At 39.6% G+C, this 15,796-nt stretch overlaps 1 long non-coding RNA gene across 1 annotated transcript; it reads left to right on the top strand.

Annotated features, from left to right (window-relative positions):
• Window positions 1-1,068: 1,068 nt before the first annotated feature.
• Window positions 1,069-12,336, top strand: LOC109146112. The gene is made up of 4 exons (XR_002047922.2): window positions 1,069-1,210; window positions 6,793-7,015; window positions 10,747-10,836; window positions 11,916-12,336. It is a non-coding gene; the product is annotated as an uncharacterized LOC109146112 (long non-coding RNA).
• The last annotated feature ends 3,460 nt before the right edge of the window (window positions 12,337-15,796 follow it).

The raw sequence follows: 15,796 nt of genomic DNA, 5'->3' as shown, positions 1-15,796 counted from the left end.
CCTCATCTAAACTGGAAAAGCATCAAACACAATGATTCCATCCCGTGGAACAGCAAGATAGTTAATGGTACACGTGAGATGAAGCTCAAAGAAGAAGTTTGAAAACAGGACAATTAGTTGGCAGGAGCCATAGAATTAATGCACAGCAAAATGTGCAAGAATGCCTGATTCACTGAATTTTAGTAATAGAGATCAGATGAAGTTGGTAGCTGGAGGGGCATAAACTGGATAAATGCTTATTTATCAAGAAACGTCTTTCAGCTGAGGAAATGAAATAGTGAATACTGTAAAAGATTGGATACACTTAATATTGGCTTGCTTAATGGAAAACTTTGCCTGCGCTATTAGCTTTAATTTAATGCTAATTTGCCCATTTAATAACAATTGATATTAAGCAGTTTCCTATTTAATGTTAATTGAAAATCACTGGTCTCCTGTTCCAGACAATATTTAATGTCACTTATTTCAACTTGGGACAAAAAGATGCATTTTTATTGTGGCCTGAAAACTTTGCAGGAAATATAAAGCACAGAAGAAGCATAGATCAGTTAGCAGAACTATACACTTTAATTTAATTGTATTATTATTTTAAAAATGACCATCAAAGACCTAGAAACATAATTAAATGCCACAGACCACGAAGGATACACTGAGATGAAACTGCAGTGCCTGCAAACTGAGTCACACTTGTGTTTGCTTCCTTTACTTTTTTCCTTATTTTTTCCTTCTTGTTGAGAATGGGCATAAAATGGTTGTAGTAAGCAAAAGAATTCTGGTTCGACTGCCACCTTTTCTGGATAAAATCCTGTACCCATCTTCTGACTTTCCAGAGCAGGTGCCACTGGCCTACCAACAAAAACTGATGGCATAATGCCTCAGCTTGCATTCACTGTTTTGCTAGCTCTATGAATATATTCTGAAAATACGCATTATGGATTCCAGACTGTCTGTGAACTCTAAAAAGATTCTCAGCACCCTACAGCCTCTCCCTGTAGGTATCTACAAGCTTTTATTTAGATCCAGAATGTAACTCATTTTAGAAATTATATTCTATTTCTACTGCAGGTGTGCTTGTATGACATGGATTGCGTGTGTAGACCATTTATAAAATATCTTTGTCGCTTCCCTCGTGCATGTACATGCCCAGAGTAAAAAGAATATGTAACACCTGAGGGTGGGATCAAAAAGTGAAATATGTTCACATGCTATGGTAAGTACATTTGCATCATTATTTATAAGTGGTCTGTCAGTCTAGCTGTCTAATCTGCTACTGATGTCAGGATCTTCATACCTCCCTCAGTCTTGCTGGATTTCTTCGCTGTCATTTTGTTTCCCAGGATCTGACTCTAGTTTGGCACAAGTTATCACAGTTATGTTTTCTGTGCATTCTCTTACTGGTTTATTTCAAAAAGTACAATGAGTCAATTATACTGTTGCCTGTTTCCTACATGTGGGGGAAAAGCTCTAATTGCTTTCTGTCAGTTGACCCAGGCATGGCTATTTCCTAAGTAATTTCTCTTCTCCAGCAGAATAATCTCCCACTGAGAATACTCCCTCCTCATTGTAGAAATATGTATTTTGGTGGGTTATAATTAATAACAGTGATGTTATTAATCTCCACAGCATTTTCTAACCTTTCAAAAATAAAAAAAAAAAAAAAAAGAAAATCTCCCATAACTTATAATGTTAAGGAATGAAATTATGGCCCACTCCTTCCCTGAGGGGAAATAGGTTTCCTGCACAATTCTCGATTCTTTCCCACAATTAATAGAGCCTGCAGCAGTCTTTTAAAAGCAAAACTAACTGTGGAGGAGTGGGAGGCAATAAGGATGGCATTACTTTACTGTGAGCCTTATTGCTCTTGCACATGGGAAGTGAAGAATGCATTCAGGGCAATGCTAATGGTAAAAGGTCTGTTTTGGACAGGAGCTGGCACATCTGTTGTGAGCACCACTGACGGATCACCCTCTTTTCTGATTCTGATCTGTGCTGACGTGCAAACGTCCATTTACCTGAATCAGTGCAAGGCATTGAGCACATCGAGCTGCTGCTCTCCTACTGCTTGCATTGATAATTCATCCTCTGCAGTAAAATTTGACAAGCATAAAGTTTTGAAAAGGTCAAGTTTAGGGTCTCCTGAGATTATTTTTGACCTTAGTTTTGACAGCAAATGAAGGAAATCACTAGCTGTGTGCATTTTGCAAGTCCATTAAGCAACTGAGGCCTGGCAAGATGCTGTTATTAGTAGGATTAGTGATAGCAACCTTTCCATAGCTAATGGAAGCCAGAGTTGACATTAGAGTCTGACAAATACAGACGAGCTTGTGTCACCGCAGGGACAAAATAAATACACGCAGCAATTGATTGTGGACAAATAGGGGCTTTCCAAACTGGAAACCATACTGCTTTGAAACCATGAGACCATATCCTGGTAGGGTCTTTGATCTCTGAGGTATCAGCATTTCAGGAGGAGGCACTAAGGCTTTAACGAGGTTTGTTGTATGTTCTTCTTCATGGTGACCTGAAATCTCTGAACTGCTGGTCTAACAACTGTGGTGTCTTATCCAGCTGGAACAGGAAAATAATCCCCACTTTAAATATGACTTTGCAGGGTCAGATTGGAAGGTTTAAGGAAATATCCCATACCAACCTTTGCCATCTCCAAAGGCAACAGTAGGGATACAAATACTCCTCCAGGGAATGATCTGTGGGCTCACTCATTTGTACCAGCAATAAATTACATCTGTGGTTCTCCTACTAACAGGTGTGGTCTGAGAGGAGCCAGCCTAAGTGATGAAGGTACTTATGCAGTAAATATGTCAGAATCCATTTTCCATGTGCACCAGAGGAAGAAAGTCCTGTTAATTGAAGCTTAAGTAAAATGTAAGAACTCTGTGTTAGGAAATTATCATGCTTGGCAGACTAACCACTCACAAATTAAATTTATAGCTGCGGATTGGTGTCCTCTTTCCCAATTTTACCCTGTTGATGTTAGTCTTCACAGGATAGTTACAGAAAGAAAATGAGGAATGAATGTAGCAGGGATACTGTGAATTTGGTATTAATGAAGGAGCCCTTCTTCTGAGGGCAAGAGGGAAGTTCAACATAAAATTTATGAACTGGCTTTTGACAATTTAGAGGCACTAATATAGACTTTGGCCAAATCAATATAAATATTATTTATTCATGCAACCTTACAGATTTTTAGTAGTGGCTTGGTTTGCTTTCATAAAAATATGTTGGTTTTACTAAATCTTTATTTCAGGTAGCAAATGAGGGTTCACTTTCTTTAAGACCATTCCTTTATTTCAGATTTTGATTTAGTCTATTTAGAAAGGAAGATAAATCCTTTGCAATGAAAAAGAGCACAATATGGGGACAAAACAGAGCTGGTGCCAGGGCTTGTACAGGCCCATAGGCTGGCCCACTTTTTTTGCCAGAGTCAGAGATCTTCTAGCCACATTCCCTTGCTGTCAGCAGTTCTGCCTGTGTGTCCTAGCTCTACCCATTCACCAATCAGTCAGCAGTGCTGATTTCTCCTGTCTGCATACCTGGCTCCAGCACAGCACTCCCAGGACAGGGAAATACCTCATTCCCCTCTTGGCACAGGGTCTTCAGCCCAGTTTTTTGATGGATATCTAGTAGCAACACATTTCCCTGCTGTTGCAATAGTAGCAAAAAGTAATGAGGGAAGACAAGAAATTTCAGTCAAAGAGAACTGATTTCACTTCAAAAAGAAAAAAAAAAAAGATGTTAGAAAAAGATAATCTCAAGGCAATTCAGAAACTGTTGGAATTTCAGGCAGTATGGTGCTGGTTTGTTCCCTACTCAACTTCTATTTTGGCTGTACAGTATGTCAGTTTATTTTTTCTTTATAATTATTTTTAAACTCAACAGCCAGCCAAGGTAAATGAGTTCATCCTTAGAAACAGGCTATCATTTATTATGAATTGTCTTTTGTGCCATGTAAACTGTCCTTGCCTCAGGCATTTGTGCCTTTTAGCACTCTGTGGCCCCCAGAGCATAGTGATAAACCTTTGATACCTTGAAAATTATACCCTTTTTCTACATTACCACAAAATCCTCCAAACTGAATCAATACCAAAGGTGGCTATGATAGGAAGGAAGGAAGGAAGGAAGGAAGGAAGGAAGGAAGTTTCATAGTAGCAAGAGACATAATACAAAGAAAAGAACTCATTTAGGGAAGAAAAAAATATATAAAAGAATCAGTCTCTTAGGAGGTGAAATAAAATTTGAGTCTTGTGTTCTACTGTGACTATTTTATCTTTTGGAGGATTCCTTTCTCTAAGGGTGATCTTCTGGTGATATCTGCCTGTACAAGGAGCTTTGAAGTATACCTAAGGACTATGGGAGTGTATCAGAGGATGCTTCAGAAAATGAGACATGATTTGAGCAGTGCTGGGTTTCAATATAGTTAGCATCTTGAGATGTTAATTAAGTCCACTTGGGAATATTGTTGAGAATATATAGTATTTTCTCTTAGAACCATGCCTTTAACATGCTTGGTGAATCCTCCTAGTGCACAAGTTTTGGACTGATCTGGGGCTATTTGTAGTCACCTGTAGCCACCACTCCCCCATTTGCTGACATTTTCACTCACTTTACATAAAGGATGACAGTGGGCAAATACAGCTGCGAGATTTGGGTCTGACTCGTGGCCATGTGGATGTGCACTGTGCCATGAAGAGCTATAAAAATTATGTCAGTGATGTTAAAATGTTGTAAGTACACGGCACAGCATTTTAGCTCTGAGGGTTTAAAGCAATACAGCATCTGCTGGATGGTTTCATTGTCACTGTCAATGACAGTGGGAGGTGGCAGAGGAAAGGCATCTGTCTGATTTACACTGAATTCTACTTGCAAGTGTTCCTAACTCCTATCTGAAAGGTTTCCAAACATTTATTAGTACTTTGTATAGGAGATAACAATATTTTCTCTTCTGTAAAGAAGAGCACAGTGACTGCATCTTGTCTGCAGCCCTTGTGCTGACAAAGGCAAAGTTTTAGAGAAGCTTCAGTTGTCATTTTGCTTAAATTAATTGAATTGCTCTGGATCCTGTGTGACATTAGCCTCCTGGTCTCCCCAGGCAAAAATCTCAGCACTCGGTTACTCTTGAGCTGGAGATACTTTCTCACAAGGTCCTTTCGTCAGAGCTCAGCAAGAGCTCAGCAACAATCAGTTAGTTCTCTTATCTGTTAGAAATAATGTGTTGTCAATACCCTGGGGTTGGAATCACTGGCATGGGTCAATTTTTTTAATATTAGAAGGTGTTGGAAAAGGTAAGCCTATTCAGTGCAATCGTTTTGCAAAAGCTACTTAGTGTTGCCACAGAGGAGCTAAACTTTACTTATTTTAAATTTTTGCAAAAACTTCATTTTTGACTTTGTTTTCATGACATGCCAAAATTTCCTTTTAAAGGGGCTTTGAAAGACGCAAGCATTAAACTGGAAGAAAAAGCCTTGCAATGGAAAAAACGTGGGATTTTTTCCCTTAGTATGGAAAAGAAAACATGAAAAAAAGTTACCTTTTAAAAAATCTGAAATACACAAGTGCATGCAAGTAGTTGTTGACTGCCGTTTTTCAGTCTACAAAATTATTGACATTGACTGCATTCAGTATACTCGTACAGAGTATGTGGTGTAAGATACACAAATATACTTAGGAAATAGGTGGATAGGGCTGCTGTTGTGCTGTTTCATTGACTTACCACATACATAAGGAGCCCACAAGTGTGTGTCTGTGCCACACAGTAGGACCAAGGACCGCACTAGAATTGAAATCTTAGCTCTTTTTTAATCATAGGTCATAAACCAATTTATCTCACACTAATCTTATAGATATTTACAATTAAATTGGATCTTGCCTCCTCTGAAGCCATCTCCTCCTTTGACTGTCTCTGAGCTTCTAGTGAAGAAAAATTACACTGAGCTCGTGTCATCCTTAGCAAGATATTATCCTGACATCAAATGCAGGGTCAAACAAGGGTAGGTGCCTTATTGCAAGAAGAAGAAGTAGCTTTTACAGGAAGCCTGTCTGGTGAGGTAAACATTCCCATCACTCCAGGTTCTTTCAGGGGAGTGCTAGCCAGCATCCATATGTTGTTATCAGTTCCAAGTGGTGCAAAGTCTAAAGGAAAAGCAAAGGCCCTATGGGCCTCCATAATACACCACAACCACACTGAAGGTCAGACAGATGTGTCAGTTTGAGAGTTGTATTTTTGAAACACTGAAAACCCCAAAATAACAAATTATGAGTATTCTAGGAAAGCAATATATTCTGTTCTGCAAAAAGAATATTTGATTTTTTTTTCTCGAAGCCATCTAGTAACTTGAACATTTCAAATATCATTCCTGAGAGACAATTCCAAAAATGTGAAGCACATTTTAAACTATGAATATAGTTAGGCATGGAAGAATGTCTACTGAATTGTGATGGATTCTTCATTCTTGAAAACTGTGGCATTAAAAATGATCATTCTTCCACAGAGGACACTCTTGTCCAAACAGAAATAATTCAGTCCTGAAAATCGCGTGATCTGTGTTGTGCTGTTGGCCAGACTCGACTGTCACAGTGGCACTCTGGGATTATTTATGGATGTATCTGTGTGGCACTGCTTACAGAAGAATCAGCACTCATTTTGTTGAAGAATTTTTATTGATGACTGGCTTTGTTTTAACTTTATTTTTTCTCAGTGTGCACCAAAACCCAAATTCTAATTACCAATTTGTAGGGAAAAAGCATAAAAGCGTTTGTCTTCATTTCCTCAAGCAGGTGTTTAGATGCAGCCTAGAAGAGTGGATGAGAGAAGAGGAAAGCTGTGGGCAAGGGCTATCCCAGTCTGTTAGGTGTGATGCTGTGTGATGAATGGCTCTTGATGCTCAACGTGCTGGAAGCCTCCGCAGCTCCATCTGACAGTCACAGCCACAAACAACAGCAGCACACACTTCTTGTTTAAAGGATGAGAGAATACTTTTTGCTGCTGTTTCAGCTTTGGGTAAGTGTTTGTTTCTCTGTTCTCCAGATAAAGCTTTAAGTTCCTTTAAGTTCAAGGAAGTGAGAGAGAAGCTGCAAGCAGAACGAGGACTAGGAAAAGAAGTGCAGTGTTTAGCAGCTTCAAATTCTGTTCCTGACACCAGCAACCAATTGAAATGGTGCAAAATCTTTAGTGTTGGTCCTGCTCCCTCACATGCTACAGTTAGCGGGGAAGAGTCATTATCCTGCCACCAACTTTTCTCTGCCCTGTCTGTGAGCAAAGAGGCACACAGCCCTTGTCATATAATCATAGCCCGAGTTGGAAGGGACACAAGGATCATTGAGTTCAGCTCTTGGCTCTGCACTGGGCAACCCCAAACCGCACACTTTTGCTGATATGTGAATGTTCATGTAGACTGCGGAGAAATTTCTGGATTTTAAGTTACTGCCAAGTGCACCCAGGATGGTCTAAAATTTGGCTTTTCATGTTGGAGATGAAATAGGTCCATGAAATTCCTTTGTTGTTTCCTATACCTCAAAATTTTGCCTCAGGAATGCTTGAGGAATGCTTGCAATGAAGGCATAACTTCTTTGTTAATGTTAATTCATAGTCTCTCATGACCAGAACAATTAAACTGTTTCTCTTTAAGGTGAATATATATGGCAGGAATTTATTTATGCATATTCAGCAAGAGCTTGAGGATGAACCCAGTGGAAAAAAATGAATACTGGCAGTGTTCTGAAATCCCAAAGTGAAAAATGCTATGATTAAACCCATGATGATGCTGGTTTATATGTCTCCTTTAGTGGAAAGAAATCATGACATATTCACATTACATTATTTTTGCCTCCCAGATGGCCTTTCTTAAGGAAATGGGAAAATTTGCTTTTTCAAGAAATGATTGCAGGATTTCTGTTTTGTTTGTTTTTCAAATTTTCAATGTTGTGGATAAAAGCAAAAATTCACTGTCAGTATTTCCATCTTTGATGTGCTGCACTGATCAATTAGTGGCTACATATATACATGCTTTTTTTTTCTCACCCACCTACAAGTCTTTCCTCCCCTGACAAAGGTGAATAATTTGAATTACCAAGAAACTCAAAATAATATTTTCAAAGGTCTGTTGAACAAACATCTTTTTCAATGATTTGAACTAGACTTGAACTAAGGGAATGAAGAAATAAAACAAGAAACTGTAAGAGAGAGGAAAAAACTAGCTATCCATCATCTCTATCAGTCTAGCTTTTAGTAGAACTCTTCTAATTCGAATTAATATCTTCAGTGATTTCAAATTTCTGATTTCATAAATTCTCTTAATTAATCTTGGCACAATTACTCTACTCCCTGATTGTGGTATTTACAAGGCACTCATTACACTGAGAGTGCATGTGACAGAGTTAGAAGGATGTGTCACAACATCCTAAATGATATCTGTCCCTCTGTCTTTGGAAATTGCCTCCTGAAACAACTGCACTGCAGAACTGGTGAGGAAAGACTGTAACAAGTCAAAGATGCTTCTGAAATGTCATCCTTGTTGTATCATGATGGAGTAGTACCCATTAATCCTTAGATTCTGCATGGAGAAAAATTATTGTCTAAATTGATGGGGAACTGACTTAATTTAGATGTCATGCAAGGAGACCCTGAAGGTGAAGATTGATTTTAGTCACATTGTAGGTTTTTACCTGATAATGTTTAAATAATTCCACCTTGTTATTTCCCACATATCTCAAGGAAGCTGAAGTTCCCTGCAGCTCTAGTGCGAGGCAAGAATGAATACAGTTCGTTTGTCAAAGTGTCACTGACCTATTTTATAATAACCTGTACAGTAGCCACAAGTTCCAGATTTATTTCTCTGGTGGGACAGTGAAAGCAATTTTATTGCAGATAAATGGACACTGGAAACAAGCTCTCCCTTTCCCTGCAGCATTCCTATGGGCAGCAACCCAGACAGGGCCGTGGGAGTCTTTGAAGGAAAGTTTTACTGCACAACAAACACACATTCATAAACTATCAGATGCCACCAGACAACCTTCTGGAAATATAAGCCACAAAAACGAGACACCCACTTAAACACTCACCCAGGGATCAGCCTGTGTCCACATATAGGCACACATACACAATATACAGGCACATGTGCACATGTTCCCACACAAATGTGAGAGGAAGCAAAGGTTTTCCTGTTTCACTATAACCATAAATGTATAAAAGCTTATTACTTTCTCACCTTCATATCCACACAGGGAGGAGCAATTAGGCAAGTGTTAGACTTTATCATGTCAGTATTAGGGGCAGCTAGTTAATCTTTAGAGAGGATTAAAAGGGGGTTATAGCATTATATGGACTTGGCAATATCCTAATGAGAGAGGGAAAGTAAGGAAGAGCTTAGAGAGCCCTGTCCCAGTAGGTTCTGGCAATACAGAAGAGAAGTGGGAATGAGCTGGGACTTTTGGATGTCTTTCTTTTCCCATGTGCCACATGCCATCCCCAAGACAAGTGTACCTGTAATTATCTCACTTGCTTGAGCACCAGGGTTGTTTATCAGGAAAAATGTGTTTCCCGTCCTTCCTGCATTTAGTGGAAATAAGATACTCCTATTGGCTTTGTGACATTTAGCACACTCAATTTAAAAGAGATGTTTTATTGTCTTTTCAAGTGCCTTCTCTGTTAGCTTCATACTTTTGACACTATCCACAGAGTAACAGCATGATGATTGTTTTCTAAAATCCTCTTGAAGTTTCATTAGATTTCTTTGGATCTTGTAATAAGCTCAGAGAAACTCTTTGAGACCCATGACTATAAGTGCATTTATTTTGCTAAACTTTATTTTCCTTTCCTCTGTTGCCTAGGGCCAATATTTTTTTTGGGTGACACTTTTTAAATGTGTTAAAAGACTGTGGACATACATAGAGGGAGGTGACTGCATTTAATCAGTGACTGACTGCATGCAAAGAACAATATTTGATTTCTCCCTCGTATCACCAGCAAATGAAAAAAGAAGGGTAGGAAGGAGGTGGTGTGGTTTCAATCTTTCTCATTAAAACCTGCAAAGGAATTATTACCTACCTCAGCCTGAGTGTTGACATAGTAGATGAGTTGTAGCATAAGCAGTCCAGTCGAACCCTTCTGTCAGTCTCTGTCTTGTGCTGGGGCAGAAAATGGAGAGGTCTGAGATGGAGGAATTGTGCACAGCTCACACCTACGTGGTGCTTGACTTCAGAAAGCCATCTGCTCACAGTGCTTTCCTATGACATGTCTGTGTTTCCAATGGAAAACAGTTCATGTTTATAGTCTCAATTTATCAGCGTCAAACCACGACACCCTCTCACAGATGTAGAGAGAAAATGCAAGGCAAGGCAGAATCAGGCACCATGCCTGGGATCCAGAATTTAAAACTAAACCATTGAATCCAAGTTTTTATGCCACTACATTCCATTTAAGCTACTAAGATTGAAAAGATATAGAAAAAAGTATTTTTCCTCATAGAAGTTTGTACATTGCTGTTTGGGTTTTGTGATGAGAACAGTGCTGAGAACATAGGGACAGAATCAAGGACCTTTTCTGCTTCTCACACTGCCCTGCTCATGAGGAGGCACAAGAAATTGGGAAGGGTCACAGTGGGGACAGCTGACCCCAGCTGACCATGGGAAGATCTTCCATGCCATATGATGTTGTGTTCATCAACTAAAGCTGGGGGAAGAAAGGGAAGGAGGACATTCAGAGTGTTTGTGTTTGTCTTCCCTGACTATTAGGTGGGATGGAGCCCTGCTTTCCTGGACGTGGCTAAACACCTGCCTGCAGATGGGAAGGAGTGGATGAAGTCCTTCATTTGCTTTGCTTAGGTGTGCAACTTTTGCTTTACCTAGTAAACTGTCTTTATCTCAGCCCACAAGGTTTCTCATTTGTACCCCTGTAATTTTCTCCCTATCCCGCTTGGGTGTGAGGAAGCAGCTGTGTGGAGCTGAGCTGTCCACAAGGGTAAACAGACAGCAGTTCTTTGTGGTGCCCCAGTGTAGGCCATGACCCATGGTCTGTGCACCCCTGCCCATAAAATGTGTCCTTTTGGGCTTAATGTTTTTGTCCTGAAGCAGCATTTGTTTACAGCAGTTCAAAAAGGACGCAAAAAGTACCTTTCAGTACGTGGCAGTAATTACATCTACCCAGTATAGACTTAGGTGCAAGTTCAGTCTAAACCAGAGGTAAGCAACTCCTGTTTTTCCTGGAAATGAGTCCTTGTTCAGTGTGCTGGAGGAAACTGAAAGCTGGAGCCTTCTCTGCCCTTACACTGAATTAACTGGGGATCTCTCCCATGATGATGTAAATGTATGTTCTCTTCAGGGAGGTAACATATGTACCATGGTGATTCACTATCAGTTCATCAATCAATAAAGAGCTGACTTCTTATGCAAAACCGAGCTTCTAAAATTTTCATGATTGCTTGATGGGAAGGGACCAAAGAAAAGTCAGCCAAATTGGGCTGTGAGCTATTTGGAATTTGAATATGACTAATTTTTCATTCACAATTAATGCAGCGATGCACTCTGCATGAAGAGCAAAATCACATGCTGCCCCTGAAATAGTTTTTAGATGACTTGGAGGCACACAGTTTTGTTCTTTGACTGTGTAAACTGAGGACAATAAAAGCCCCAAGGGATCCTAGAGGGGACCTGGCTTTGATACTTTGTGCTAAGTCCAAGTGACATGTCATAGCTGCTGATTAGAAGCATTCATTAAGTTAGAAAGTTGTTTTAAAAAGTTTGTGCTATTCCTTTCTGTGTTTTTCTTTTAATTAAAAGTTCAAAGCCTGACTAAAGTAGAATAGAGAACATTATTCTAATGATTTGTAAATATATAGGAATAAATGTTATTCGAGATATATCTTCCAGACTAATTTTTGTTTATGTTTTTTTTTTTCTTGCAGGATACTGAAGATTTGCTAGGATGGCACATCAGACTGAATGGACTTCTGGTCAAAGAGCACATGTGCATTAGTAAAGCTGTCAATCAATTCTAAGCCTATTGGTAGGCCCAAGTGTAAGACCTTCTATAGGACAATGTAGGAAATAGTATGTGGAAATCACTATGGATGGAACAAGATAAAAATGATGACAGTAATTTCGCACAAATGAGAAAAAATAAAGGCCACTTATGCCAGAATAATTTATTATGTTAGGAAGTTAGGTAACTGGGACACTTTATGGACACAGATCAGAAGAGTTAAGTCTGTTCAAAAGGCACCTGATCAACATTTTATAATGTACTTCAATTAAGATAAAAGAGTACTCTGATATGTTACCACCTTAAATAAGGTATTTATTGATATGTGTATGCCAATAATAAAAATAAAAGAAAGACCACCATGGAGAAGATGCTGTCCTTCCATTCATCCCATGCCCATCAACAGATTCTCATCTTTTAATACCTTAAAAATACCTCTGTGACTCTAGCTCAAGAATGTAGGTTGCTTGGGTAAGGTTTCTGCCTTAGTAAATTAAATTCTTTAGAAATAATCTTTACATTTACTTTGTATAATCTTTCATATCACATGCACTTTTCAGTGTAATTGTTGGCTGCGTACCCTTTACATCTCTGTGAGACAGGACATGTATGAGATACTATTTACTTATTTAGTCATTGCATTGCAGTTTCAAATGAAAATTCTTTTTATCTCTTACAGTTGCTTGGAGTGGGTTACTTGAACTCTCTTGGTTCTCAGCTAATGTCAACATGTGGGAGAAACAGAACCTGTCTGGGTCATGTTCTTTTTTGCTCAAAATTTAATTGCTGCATGTGCAAGGAATGTGCAGCACTGCCAAATGGATAACCCCATGGAGACTGACATTATAGCTTGCTGTGGGGTGCTTGTGCCTGGGATGAAGCAAATTCCAGAGCAGTAGGGACCTGAACATCTCTGAGCACAATCTGTCTCATTTTACCGAGTATCTCACAGAATTCTGGCCTTTAATCCAATGCAGAATGAAAACAAGGTATTTTCTAAAAAAATTTGATTCCTGTTTGATATTAATCTAGTCCCACATATCCTACTGATTAGGAGAGCATTGCTGGAGGAAATGAACTACCTCAAGGCTGGATTCTACCCCCTCCTTAGCTCAGCCTGCCCAATAATTTATGTAGTGCTTAGAAAGGGCAGCCAGGCATTACTTTAAATGGAGGGAGACCTGTACTTGTATTCCTACTTAAAATCCATCACATTTCTCCCTAAGCCACCACCTGTTTTCTGTGAAAGCTTGGAACAAGCTGTCTGAAGTAAACAGGGGTTCATTGGTTGGACTCAGCTGGAGTGCTGTTCTCCACAGACACCATAACAAACTGCTAAGCCAGTAGCTGTATGTGCGTATTTCCACTGCTCTGCTGCCACCTCACCTTTCACAATGTTGCCAGTATTTTACCCATGTTTTGCATTCAGCCTAGCTCATACACTGTTCATTTTCTGCAGCATCATTGATACCAATTTTGGGGGTTGTTCGTAAAGGAGTCCAAAAGGAGTACCTCCATAAAAAAGGAAAAAAATTCTTGTTTTATATTTTTATCTGTTTTAGGAGCTGAAAATGGAGGAAAAAAGGGATGTTAAACTTGACTGGTATACCCATTTTGCTTTTTGCCAGAATAGTCTTGATGCTAGCCTTTGAAGATTTACTTCCTTTGGGGATTGTCTCTTCCCCCTTCCTCAGCAGCCTGGATCAGAGCTGTTTGCCCTTGAAGGCTGCTTCTGGTTAAGAGGAGTTGTCCTCCCACGCTCTCGATAACTGCTCCTGGTGAGGATGAGTGAATTAAAAAGGCAAAAGCACTGTCAGTGTCAGAAATACTATTTTCCTTGTGATATTTTAATGAGGTTACATCTTATGGTAATCAAGAAATTCCCCACTCTGGGAAAGAAAAGGGGTTTATGCTAATCTGCTGTGATGCTGATTGTTTTCCTAGTGTGAAATGATGTTGTGCCTGTGTAGCAGCAGCCTCAGCCTGTGTCCTCTCCCTGCTGGGCCTGGGAGTACAGAGGTTGGGGTTGTGAAATGGGTGACAGAGAGCCACTCCTGTTTGATACAAGCTGCCTAGGTGTCTTTTACAGGCGTTTTATCAGTCCTTCCCTTTGACCACAACCTCAGGGAATGTACAGCTCTCTGTGTTTTCTTTTTGCACCTGCAGTGGGTTGTGAGACCAAGAACATATTATCACTTTTAAAATAAGTGATTCCATTTAAGGAGAATCTTCCTGTTGAAATATAATTTTATGGGTATGTTAGCTCTCTCCCTTAAATATTACTTTCATAAAAGCTGTCCGTTTTCCCTGGGAATTTTATTTGCATGCATTAAGAAACTTGTAAAACCAAGAGATTGGGCTTTCACTACAGTTAAATGGTAAGAGTGTTGAGCAGGTTTGGGTAGAAATATTTTAACTGTGGGATTTTAAAAAAAGTTCCCAAGCATCATCACTTTAAAATTTGAGCTCTGAAACTAACAGGGAGCATATTTCAGTGAAAAGTATAACAGTAGAGATTGGGGTAGCCTGGATTATCCTGTAATCACAACCCTTGTGTATATTGAAAACACTGTCTTGTTTACTCACAGTGTGTTTTTCCATGCAGGGATATACCCTACCCCTTCAGGCTGGGCTCTGTTGGCCCTGAAAGTATAGTGGCTTAGGGGAGATGAACAAAAGGCAGAGGAGAAAACACTGCTTGTTTCTAGCTGGCAAAAATTAACTTTGCAGAAGGCTGCATTTCCAAGAAAAACTTTCTGAGTGTCTACAAGCAAAAATATCCCAACACTGAAAGTTATTGTCTTCTGAAATGGAGGGATAATTCAGGAGTCAACAGCACAGTAAATGGTTCAGGGATTGCTCTCTTGAGAGATGGAGTTTGCTTCTTCGGACAAAATGTGGTGTGAATAATTTTCATGTGCATCCACGGATAAATAGGAAAAAGAGACCCTGATGAGAGGAGTCCTTCAAGCTGACAAATTACAGGTGTTCTACTGTATCACAGAATATTGTGTGTTGAGAGGGGCCCACAAGGTTCAAGTCCAACTCTGCAGTGAATGGCCCATCCCGGGATCAAACCCACAACCTTGGTGTTGTTAACACCATGCTCTGACCAACGGAGTCAGTATGATGCTATATTCAAAAGAGAAACTCAACAAACTTGCATGCATAAGGTGTAGTCCTACAAGACTGCTTGTGCACATCTTTGAAAAGCTTCACTTTAGAGAGGAAATTATGAGTAGAATTTCATAAATTGCACCCCAAACAGAAGAGACTACACCCATGTTACCTGGGATAGAGTCATTTCACTGCTTCCTAATATTTTTCTTGGAAAGATGCTCTCTTTTAGGAGGCTGGAACAAGTACTGAAATAAACAGCACAAGTTGGAAAGTCATTAAAAAAATCCACACCAAACCTCAAATGCTACTGTGTGGCTGAGACAAATAAGAACCTGGCTGTCATGTGGTTTGGGGCATGCAACAGCTGCCTTTACCTAGAAGAATTGTACAGGACCTAGTTAAGCTGTGCTGTGTGCCTATAGGCACACATTCTTTCTCTGTCCCTCTTTCTCTTTGCCTGAGGCACAGTAATTATATCTGTATTTTGGGAAAACATAGGCAGGCCCTCCTTCCAGTCACATAAAATTTCCTGCCTGGACTGCTTTTTGTTTCTTGTCACAGAGAGAGGGAGAAGCCTGTGACTGCTTTCAAAACTGACTGCCTGTGTGAGGAACTGAAGCTGCAGGAGGGATGAATGGTGTAAGTGCCAAGTTCCATAGCAAGAGGGGACTTTAGAAGATATGG

Source organism: Corvus cornix, chromosome 1A (genome assembly GCF_000738735.6).
Source record: "Corvus cornix cornix isolate S_Up_H32 chromosome 1A, ASM73873v5, whole genome shotgun sequence".
NCBI classification, from domain to species: Eukaryota; Metazoa; Chordata; class Aves; order Passeriformes; family Corvidae; genus Corvus; species Corvus cornix.
Note: the sequence above shows the minus strand (reverse complement) of the source record. Positions and strands in the feature narration are given on the sequence as shown.